Raw genomic sequence first — 12,531 nt, forward strand, 5'->3', positions numbered from 1 at the left:
ATATCTTCTGACTATCCCTATGATAGCTAACTGGAAAGTATATGGTTGTTCAAGTAGGTTTATGCACCCTCGCAACGCCAGGGTGCGGGAAACTGAACGAAGGATGAAAACTATAATCTCTAACATATAAATGAACATATACGCATAAGTATAGTCTGATTCAAAAAGGTAAAATATACTGGTTTTGCAAGATATCTAGGAGTTTTGAACAATAATTTAAAGTGACTTAAAGTCATTATACATTTCAAAACTAATACTTCTGTTATCCAAGTATTTCAAGATAGAAAACCATTTCATGTGACTCCTTTTGAAATATGTGAAATCTACTGAGTGAAAACACAGTTATAAAATACATAAAATTGATTTAATAACATATTGTTTTCTACTTGTATTCCCCCCTATTAAAGCATTTAAAATCCTTTAAAACATTGATTAAGGGGTATGAACTCACCTGTAGTTGGTGATTGGAATGAACTGAACGGTATCGGATGGCTAGGTGTCAAGCGAGGACTTGTGCACACACTACGATCCTAATGAACATATAATCACACATATATGTACTCAATTAGACACAAAAGACTAATTGATAATGTTTAAGACATCCTAGACATAGATAACACTTTATGTAAGTGTTTTAAGCTGTAAGGACTTCGTCTAAGCTATTGTGGGACAGGGTACTTGAGTTTAGGGTTTCCAAAGGACCCTACAAGAGAGTTTACTCTCCATAAGCCATCACACATGGAGTTTACGGTTGTAAACTCTTGAGTTTACAGCCGTAAACTCCCAAACATGTGTGTTTGGTGTGTTTTGAAGTGCAAAATGCTTTCTAGAATTATTCTAACCTAGTGGCTTTGTTCTTGGAAGGGTTTAAGATCTAGAAGTACTCCAAATAGGAGTTTACGGCCTCAAGAACATTTCCCCTTGGAGTTTACGGCCGTAAACTCCCTTGGGGTGATTCCTTGGTTGCCTTCAAGCCTCTTGTACTAGTGGGATGTGTTCTAGACTTTTAATCCTAGCATATGAAGGCATTAGGCACCACTTAGTGCCCTCTTTAGGAGTTTACGGCCCAACGAATTGCCTGGACTACCCCGAATAGGCAAGTAGAATTCTGAATTTACCTTATGCCTAATGCTACTCTAATTGCCAGAGACTGCTATATAGAATAATAACATTTGGCTAATTGTCAACAAAAATTTAGCATATGAATTATAAAACAAGTTGGAGAGTTACCTCTTGATGTTGTGGATGTTGCTAGTAAGACTTTGGCCTGGTGAGAACTTATCTCCCCAAGTGTTGTGCCTCAAAAAAGTCACAAACACCAAGTAACAATTAGATGCATATGAGACAGACTAAGGAGACTCTAAGACCGTTTCTCTTCTTGGAATGCTAGTAGTAGGCAATTTTAGGGCTTAGCACAACATATATATGTGTAGAATATCAAGGGTCATGTGTAACCATAATCCATAAACATTACCCCATGATCCATGCATTTGATTTGGATAAATGCTACATGGATTAATCCATATGCCCAATAACAAACCAAACCATGGATCATTAGCCCAACTCATATGAATCAATTTAATTAGTCTCTTTTGATCACTAAATTAATTCTAATTTATTTCTTGATAAATACTAATTAAATAACATGACGTCTCAATTAACATATTATACTTATAATATATTAATAAATCATAATAACATCTTACTGAAATATCCATCTATCAAATTGTTCTGGTGAAGGCAACCCGAAATGGACCATGCTACTATCGGGTCACGTACATACCAATTATAGTTATGTGCTTAGAAACCTAATCCAACAGTATCTAGGGCCCAGCTTTCCCCGCTTCCTGAACCGGATCACCCGTTTCCATGGGGATACCTTTAGGAGCACAAAATCGCCGACCTGGAATTCTAGCTATGAACGTCTCTGGTCTTCGTAACTCTTTTGATGACTCTAGGCCATCAGTAAACTCTATCTAACCTTGTGGATTTGCTCTATCATCTTGAGCACTATCTCAGTGCTCCCCATCACTCTTTGCCCGACCTCCCCCCAATAGATGGGTGTCGGGCACCTCCTCCCATATAAAAGTTCAAATGGAGGCTTCCCAATACCGGAGTGATGGCTAATGTTGTAGGAAAAAAAACCAATAGGAAGTAAGTATCCCAACTCCCACCAAAATCCATGAAACATGCGCGTAGCATGTCCTCGAGCGTCTGAATCATCCGCTCACTATGCGCGTCCGTCTATGGGTGGTATGTGGTGCTGAAATGCAACCGGTTACCCAACTCCTCATGAAATTTCTTCCATAACCTGGACGCAAAACACACATCCCGATCGGACACCATCGATATTGGCACCCCATGCCATGCCACCACCTCTCGAACGTAGACCTCAGCCAATTTCTCCGTAGAAGAGCTCTCACTTATAGACAGAAAGTGAGAACTATTCATCAACCGATCTAAAATAACCCATATCGCATCGACACCTCGCATAGTCCTCGGTAACTTGGTAATAAAATCCATGGAGATATGTACCCACTTCCACAGGGGAATCTCCAAAGGCTACAACTGGCCGTGGGGATGCTGGTGCTCTGCCTTGACCTGACGACAGATCAAGCATCTCTCGACTACCCATGCCACATATCTCTTCTTAAATGTCCATCAATAATGATTTTTCAAGTCCAAATACATCTTGGTGGCCCCAAGATGGATCGAGAATCTCGACCTATGGAACTTCTCCATCAAAATACATCGATCTCCACCCATATATGTCACCCATATCCGCCCATAGAAGGTTATAAGCCCCCTACTATCAGTCTCAAAATCTAAAATTTGCCTGATCACATGGTCTCTCTTACGGTTCTCTGGTCTCATGGCCACTGCTTGGGCTTCTTGGATGGTATCTAAGACTGGATTCATCACCGTCATCCTCATGCACATTAGCCTTGCTAGGGTGATGTAAAATCTCATAGTCATAGTCTTTCACTGTTGGATAAGGTGTCTAAGTCCATAAGTTATTTGGTATATACTTGACCCGACCCGGCATGGTCAATTTGGGTTGCATTTCACCCGAACAATTTATGGATAATTTTATGAGAGTTATACACATGTGTTTGTTAATATATTATAAGTTATAATATATTAATATGAGGTTATGTTATTTAATTAGTCTTAGTCTTAAATTAATTATGAATTAATTTAGAGATTAAAAGGAAGACTAATTACATTATGGGCTATTGGTTTAATATGGTGTGGGCTAACACTCATTTGTTAATGGGCTAGGCTTGGATGGAAGTCCATGGATGATCCATGGAGCTTTTAACCCATGGATCTTTGGAAAAGGAAAGGTCATGGGTTATTAGGGTTTCACCCTAACCATATACACTATATAAGCATGCTTATGGTGCATGAAATGGAAACTAGTGAACTAGTGTGTGTGTGTGCTTGTGTGTGGCCGAAAAATTGCAAGTGTGTATACTCTCTCAAAGTTTTCCAAGAGTTTGTGGTGATTTGTGATTCCATTTGAGGCATTCACACTATTGGTGCTTGGCCCTCAAACTCCTTAAGAATCAAACTCATCAAAAAGGTATGTAATCTCTTCTAACTCTTTTATGTTTAAATGTACCCCATGCCATGTTAGATAGTTTATGAACCTTGGAAAATTATTATTTTGCATGTATTTAGACAAACATAGATCCAAGGTTTATTAGCGTTGCATGCACACTTAGGAAGTGTTAGATTGCTCAAAACCCAATAGTGGTATCAGAGCCTAGACTTGCTTGTTTGATACTTGATGCAAAATAGTTGAAAAAGTCGAAAAACTTGATGTCTGCCTGATGAACTCGCCGAGTACATGGGGGTACTCGCCGAGTTCATGTGTATCTTCAACCTACTCGCCGAGTAGGTTCATGCACTCGACGAGTAGGAGCCACAGAGTGCAGATTTTCGACTTTTGCTGCTGGAAATGGACTAGAAACATTACCCTAAACTGTTTTGGTGTTTTAAAACTTGTTTTAGTTGGTGTAATGGTTGTTCTAATCCATTTACAATAGCATATATCAAAATTCCATGATTTTTTTATGTGTTCATATAATTCTTGAAATTTTGATGATCATGTTCATGTTCTTATGAATTTAGAAGATGATAGGAATTATTTGCTGAATTGTTTAGAATTAATTCTTGATCATTTATGTGTTTTAATGGAGTCCATAATTTGTCCTCAAGTTATGGATATCCAAAGGTCACTTTCTTTAACACACACATTTAAACACATAAGTTACATGAAAATGAAGAGTCTTCATTTTTATGAACCTTTAATACATAAGTTATGAAATGAAAAGTTTTGGATAGTTACAAAACTTGTCCTCAAGTTTTGGAATTTGTAAAGTTTCACACACTTTAATAAACTTTAATTCCAACCCTTAGAGTTTTAATAGTTAAAATTCAACCCTTATACTATTTATAACATTAATGGTTAATTATTATATATATGTATAAGAATAAGTCGTTCTATCGTTAGTAAGCCTCATTCACAAAGCCGGTCTATAAGGTTGTTGCCTATAAAATGGCAACTTAATGGGTGTCCACTCTCACCCACTGCTTGCTTGACTGGTGGAGGGTCGTTAGCCGAACGGGTAGGACAATGACTTTAAATCCTCATTAAAAGTATAATGATTATTACAAAGTAACTAAACCTTTTTAATTCCCAATCTTAGTTATTTTAGGAAAAATGTGAACATGGTGCTAGTCCATGGAATTCACACTTTGTACCTTACCAAGTCGTTGGTGGAGCGCGTGTGGTTAACCGACACACTAACTTGGACTAGTAAGGATCACGAAGGGTGACTTAATGTTTGTCATAGATCAATGGAGCGTGTGTGGTTAACCGGCACATTGATTAGGTGATAATATTAAGGGTACCAAGTGAATTAGCATGGTTATTCACACCTTGTTTTGTGATCCTCGGCATCCCAGTCACAAAACTTGAAGGGCACAATCGAGATTGAAACATGCCATCGAAAAGTTCAATGAATCTCAAAAGATTCTAGGAATTTCAAATCCAATTAAAACCTAATAATTCATTTTGTTTTTATAGTGGAAATTGGTGAATCGTCATTCACCTACCTTTCAAATATATTATTACTTAGATTACGACATCCCTCTTCTAAGTATAATATATTGTGATTGCGTCCTAGCCTTAATATTACATTTGGGTGTCTTATTAAGGATTATATATATCTAATCTAAACTTGCTTTCTTCATTCAGATGGCTTCCAACATTAATGCTTCGGGCTCTAACCCAACTGGTTCTTTCTCTCTCATGAATCTTTGTGTGAGGGTCATCTTTGATGGTTCCAACTTCATGGATTGGATTAGGAACATCAGGATGGTTACTCGTTATGAGGACAAGGAATATGTCCTCGATAAGGAGTTAAAAGAGCTTGATGAGTCTACTGTTACTCCTGAGGAGATCACTGAATTCAGGACACATGAGAGAGATGCTACTAAGGTGGCATGTATCATGATGGCCACGATGACAGCCGAGCTCCAAAAGTCATATGAAGATTTCTACCCTTTTGAGATGTACCAAGACCTGATGGAAAGGTACCATCAGAGTGCTCGTCAGGAGCGGTATGAAATAATATCCTCCATAATAACTACCCGCATGAAGGACGGTGATTCCGTCACGGCTCACATGCAAAAGATGCAAAGGTATGTGGACCGTTTGCTGAAGCTGAATGTGAACATCCCTGAGGAGTTGGCAATTGACATCATTTTGCACTCCTTACCTTCTTGTTATGACCAATTTCGTATGACATATCATATGAACAAGGAGGAAGTTACCCTCAGCAAGCTTCAAGGACTCTTGAACACCGCGAAAACCGGTATTAAGGGCAAGGCGGTTGTTACCTCTACTACTCCTACTCCAACATCTACCCCTGTTTTGGCTATCGGGCAAGGCAAAGGGAAAAAGAGGAAGCACCCTTCAAAGGGTACCAAGGGAAAGTCTCTTGAAGGCTCCTCATCGAAGACCAAGAGCGGTTATGTCACTCCTTCTGCCATTCCCAAGGATGCTGAATGTTTCTATTGCCATGAAAAGGCACACTGGAAGCGAAACTGCCCTAAGTACTTGCAGGATCTAAAGGATGGGAAAGTGAAACCCACCCATGCAAGTATTTACACTATATTGTCTAATTACTCAACATATTCTAACTCTTGGGTGCTTGATACAGGATGTGGTATTCACATATGTTCTGATTTTGCAGGGCCTAAGAAGAAGTGAGGATGTGGAGCACGGGAAGATAAACTTGATCGTGGGGAATAGGAAGGCTTCACCTGTTTCCAAGATTGGAGTTTATACTTTGTTGCTTAATAATGGGTTAAAATTAGATTTGAATAAATGTGTGTACTCGTCTGAAATGGCGAGGAATATTATTTCTTTTCATGCTTTGTACAAACAAGGTTTTACCTTTTCGTTTGATAATGAATGTGGTGGTATTAATGCTTTCTTTAAAAATGTGTTTTATTTTAAAGTGTTACCTTGTGATGGTGTGTATGAAACTGTGTCGATTGTAGACAACTTAGGAAATAATGTGTTGTATATTGATTCTTCTACTAGCCTAGATAAAGCATCATTGTGGCATTGTCATCTTGGACATGTAAACAAGAAACGCATAGGCCAACTCCAAAAGAGTGGAGTTTTGGAATCATTCGACCTTAAATCGGATGATAGTTGTGAATCTTGTCTACTTGGTAAGATGAAAAAATCACCCTTCACTGGAACTTGTGAAAGGGGTGAGGGTTTGTTGGACCTAATACATACTGATGTGTGTGGGCCATTCAAAACCGCCACAAGGGATGCTAATCGGTATTATGTGACTTTTATTGATGATTTTAGTAGATATGGGTATGTATACTTAATCAAACATAAGTCAGAAACCTTTGAAAGGTTTAAGGAATTCAAACAGGAAGTAGAAAGTCAATTGGGCAGGAACATTAAGATGCTTCGATCCGATCGAGGTGGTGAGTATCTTAGTACCGAGTTCCTTGACTATCTTAAGGAGTGTGGGATTGTCTCACAATTGACTCCTCCCAGGACACCACAGCTGAATGGTGTAGCTGAGAGGCGTAATCGAACCTTGTTGGACATGGTTCGCTCTATGATGAGTCGAGTTTCGCTACCAATCTCTTTTTGGGGGTATGCCTTAGAGACTGTCGCCCATATCCTTAATCTAGTCCCTACAAAGAAGGTTACCAAAACACCTCACGAGATGTGGACTGGGAAGGTTCCCAATTTAGACCACATCAAGATTTGGGGTTGCGAGGCTTTCATGAGGCGTGAAACTCATGATAAGCTCGAACCCCGAAGTGAAAGGTGTATTTTCATCGGCTACCCACAGAAATCCTTCGGTTACCTCTTCTACAGACCCAGTGAGAATGTGGTCTTTGTAGCAAGAAGAGGGGTCTTTCGTGGGAGAGAATTTATAAGCCAAGGAGACAGTGGGAGGCAAATTGATCTTGAAGAAATTCAAGAAGCAATTGGTGAAGGAACCTCAGACACTAGCAATCAACCTGAGGAGGAAACTCCTGTTGAGCAAGTTGACATGTCTGTACCTCCGAGGCGTTCCACACGGGTTAGGAACACACCTTCGTTTTATTATGGCTTTCATATTACTATGGAAGGTGATACGTTTATCAGTGATAGTATACTGGTAAATTTGGATGAACCTAGCAGTGTTAAGGAAGCCATGGCAGGCCCGGAGTCTGCTAAATGGAAGGAGGTTATGGACAGCGAGATACAGTCCATGTATGACAATCAAGTTTGGAACTTGGTTGACAATGTACCAGGCCGTAAAACAGTCGGGTGAAAATGGATCTTCAAGAAGAAGACCGACATGGAAGGAAAAGTGCATACTTATAAGGCTTGACTGGTTGCGAAGGGTTTTACTCAGACTCAGGGTATTGATTATGATGAAACCTTCTCGCCGGTAGCAAAGATTAAGTCCATTAGGGTTATGCTAGCCATTGCAGCATTTCATGATTATGAAATATGGCAAATGGATGTCAAAACCGCTTTCGTTAATGGAAAGTTGTCTGAGGATGTGTACATGAATCAGCCAGAGGGTTTTGTCAGTGCAGAGTACCCTAACAGAGTATGCAAGCTTGAGAAATCCATTTATGGATTAAAACAAGCATCTCGTAGCTAGAATCTTTGTTTTGATGAGAAGGTAAAAGAGTTTGGCTTCTCGAGAAGTGAAGATGAGTCTTGCGTATATGTCAGAGCTAGTGGGAGTATAGTTAGCTTCTTGGTACTGTATGTGGATGACATACTACTTATAGGAAATGACATCCCAACCTTGCAGGAGGTTAAGTCCTGGCTTGGGAAGTGCTTTGCTATGAAGGACCTAGGGGAGGCTGCCTATATCCTAGGGATAAGGATATTAAGAGAAAGGAGTAAAAGACTAATTGGACTTAGTCAGAGTACATACTTGGATAAGGTGTTGAAAAGGTTCAACATGCAGAATTCCAAGAAAGGAGATTTACCGATCCAAAGCAATGCCAAACCAAGTAAGACTCAGAGTCCGAGTATAGAGGCAGAGATAGCTGAGATGAGCCAATTACCGTATGCTTCCGCTGTTGGCTCGATCATGTATGCTATGACTTGTACCCGCCCTGATGTGGCCTTTGCTTTGAGCATGGTCAGCAGGTATCAGAGGAACCCTGGCAAAGCTCATTGGACCGCGGTAAAGAACATTCTCAAGTACCTGCGGAGGACTAAGGATTGGATCCTTACCCTTGGTGGGAGTGATGACTTGAGAGTATTAGGGTATAGTGATGCTGGTTTTCAGACTAATAGGGATAACAACCGCTCTCAGTCAGGCTGGGTCTTTACCTGAAATGGAGGGGCAATTTCTTGGAAGAGTTCCAAGCAGGAGACAGTGGCTGATTCGACTTGTGAATCAGAGTATATAGCAGCGAGTGAAGCAGCAAAGGAGGCGATATGGCTAAAGGACTTCATCGGAGACCTTGGTGTTGTACCAGCTATTAAGGAACCTATGGAAATTTTCTGTGACAACAATAGTGCGGTTGCCTTAGCCAAGGAACCAAGAGATCATGGCAGATCCCGACACATTGACAGAAAATATCACTTCATAAGACACAAGATTGAAGAAGGACTCCTCGTGACAAGGAGGATATCGTCGGATGAGAATCCTGTAGATCCCCTTACGAAGGGACTGACGAGGGTTAAGCATTTTCAGCATGGGAGGCGCATCGGGCTGAGGGACGATATTAGTTTTACAGATTAGATAGTTTTCCTGGAACTTGTAAAATGTAATCGACGTTTGATGACGAATAAAATTTGTGATTTGTTTATGAGTAAAGTGTTACTATCATTGTCAATTATTTACTGTTGTTTCAATTTTGCATGTTTTGATTTCCAGAATAATTAATTTATTCAAACCTCCACAATCGGTCATACGTCGGAAGTAGGTATGAATCAAGATTGTCATGAATTGGGTTTGTAGATGGCTAAAGGTGTTTAGACATGGCAATGGTTGCTGCAACATTCATGAGTACTCATAAGTTATGAGTATTGGTATAAACCCACGCTCACTTGTATCACTTCATGGAATTTATCTCGAGTGATCGTGAGACGATAATATCATATAAGTCATCAAACTTAGAGATATGAGTTGTTACCTATGAGTTGGTTGTGCATTGATTGCACATAAACACATCAGTAACTTGATGTTATAAAACGTGCCTTTGTGTACAATTTAACAACTAGTAGAACAAGCATATGAGTCGAAGTTTATCTGTTCCTTCTAGAAATAGAAGCGATATCTGGGCCCCTCGATGATTTTGTGTTGACCCATGTACCGGGCCCGGTCAGAACTAAACTGATGTGTTGAGTAAAGTTCTTTGTCAAACAAATCGGAAATCGAGAAACAACTGCCAGACAATAAGCAAGACATAGTTCCATGTGTTTGTCCGGCTGATATCATGAGAATAGAGGATTAAATGATCACTTGTCTTAAAATGGCGCTTCATAGTCCAACGGAGTTTTCGAGAGCTACGATTGCTGGTTGGTTCCTGAAGTTATATAGGCAAATAGAGTTATTAGACTTATCCAATTGGGAGTCTGTTGGATAAGGTGTCTAAGTCCATAACTTATTTGGTATATACTTGACCCGAACCGGCATGGTCCATTTGGGTTGCATTTCACCCGAACAATTTATGGATAATTTTATGAGAGTTATACACATGTGTTTGTTAATATATTATAAGTTATAATATATTAATATGAGGTTATGTCATTTAATTAGTCTTAGTCTTAAATTAATTATGAATTAATTTAGAGATTAAAAGGAAGATTAATTAGATTATGGGCTATTGGTTTTATATGGTGTGGGCTAACACTCATTTGTTAATGGGCTAGGCTTGTATGGAAGTCCATGGATGATCCATGGAGCTTTTAACCCATGGAGCCTTGGAAAAGGAAAGGTCATGGGTTATTAGGGTTTCACCCTAACCATGTACAATATAGAAGCATGCTTATGGTGCATGAAATGGAAACTAGTGAACTAGTGTGTGTGTGCTTGTGTGTGGCCGAAAAATTGCAAGTGTGTATACTCTCTCAAAGTTTTCCAAGAGTTTGTGGTGATTTGTGATTCCATTTGAGGCATTCACACTATTGGTGCTTGGCCCTCAAACTCCTTAAGAATCAAACTCATCAAAAAGGTATGTAATCTCTTCTAACTCTTTTATGTTTAAATCTACCCCATGCCATGTTAGATAGGTTATGAACCTTGGAAAATTATTATTTTGCATGTATTTAGACAAACATAGATCCAAGGTTTATTAGGGTTGCATGCACACTTAGGAAGTGTTAGATTACTCAAAACCCAACATTCACTACATCCAACCACCTCCTCTGTCTCATATTCAAGTTGGGCTGATCCATAAAGTACTTTAGGCTATTATGGTCTGTGTATATGGTACATCGGAAACCATATAGATAGTGGTGTCAAATCTTGAGGGCGAACACCACCGCCCCTAACTCCAAATCATGGGTGGGATACCTCGTCTTGTGAGGCTTTAGCTGCCTGAACGCATATGTTATCACGTGTCCCCTCTGCATCAACAAGACACCCATTCTTATTATAGATGCATCACAATAGACTATAAACTCCTTCACTCCCTCCGGAAGGGCTAACACTGGAGCTTCACACAATCTCTGGCAAAGCTTCTCGAATGTTGCCTACTGCTCAAGCCCCCAAGAAAAAGTAACACCCTGACTAGTCAATATGGTGAGAGGAACAACAATCTTGGAGAAATATCTGATAAACCTCCGGTAGTAGCCTGACAGGCATAGAAAACTCATGATCTTGGATGGTGATCTCGGCACCTCCCATCGCATAACTGCCTCAATCGTGGCCAGGTCGACCAGAATCCTATTCTGGTTAACGAGGTGTCCCAAGAACCGGACCTCTCGTAACCAAAAATCACACTTGGAGAATTTGGCATAAAGCCTCTCTATCATCAACACCCCAAGAATCTCCCACAGATGCTCCTAATGTTGTTCCCAAGACCTATCCATCATAGGCCTACACACCCAGTTCATGAGGTCCATGAACGTTGTCGGTGCATTGGTGAGCCCGAAAGACATCACCACAAACTCGTAATGCCCGTAAAGAGTCCTAAATGTCTTCTTCTAGATATCTGCCTTGCAGAATCTCATCTAATGATACCAGATCTCAAATCAATCTTGCAAAACCAAGACGCCCCCTACAACTGATCAAACAAATCGTCGATCCTCGATAGTGGATAACGGTTCTTAATCGCCAGCTTGCTCAACTACCGGTAGTCGATCCACATCCGATGTGAACCATCCTTTTTCTTAATAAAAAGAATTGGCACTCCCCACGGCGAGCTATTCGTTCGAATGAAACCCTTCCCAAACAGCTCCTGGAGCTGCGAGGATAACTCCTGCATCTCGGGCGGCACAAGGCGATAATGTGCCTTGGCAATAGGTGCCGCCCCCATAATCAAATCGATCTGGAATTCCACCTGTCTATGAGGAGGCATACCAGGCAATTCCTCAGGGAAAAAATCTAGGAACTTACATAATACTAGAACATAGGAAATAGAACTTGGCCTCTCAGTGGCAATTCACGTATCCATCACATATGCTCAAAAGCCCATCCACCGTTATTGTAGACTCTGTCTTGCCCTGGCGGCAGAGGAGAAAGCTAACGTCGATCTAGTTCCCTCGGCATAAACAGTAAGTTCTCCGCCACTAGGGTCTCATGCGGTCACCATCTGACGCTCATAGTGAATCACGACTCCAAACAGGCTCAAGCAATCCATGCCTACTACGACACAGACATCACCCATCGTTATCGGCACCAGATATATCGTTAACTCAACACCAAAATTCTCAAAAACACATCCCCGTAATACATTAGTGGAAAAAACCGCATGCTCATCGGCTATAGAAACCCTCAGTCGTCGACTCAATGCCTCCCG

Source organism: Lactuca sativa, chromosome 3 (genome assembly GCF_002870075.4).
Source record: "Lactuca sativa cultivar Salinas chromosome 3, Lsat_Salinas_v11, whole genome shotgun sequence".
Lineage (NCBI taxonomy): Eukaryota > Viridiplantae > Streptophyta > Magnoliopsida > Asterales > Asteraceae > Lactuca > Lactuca sativa.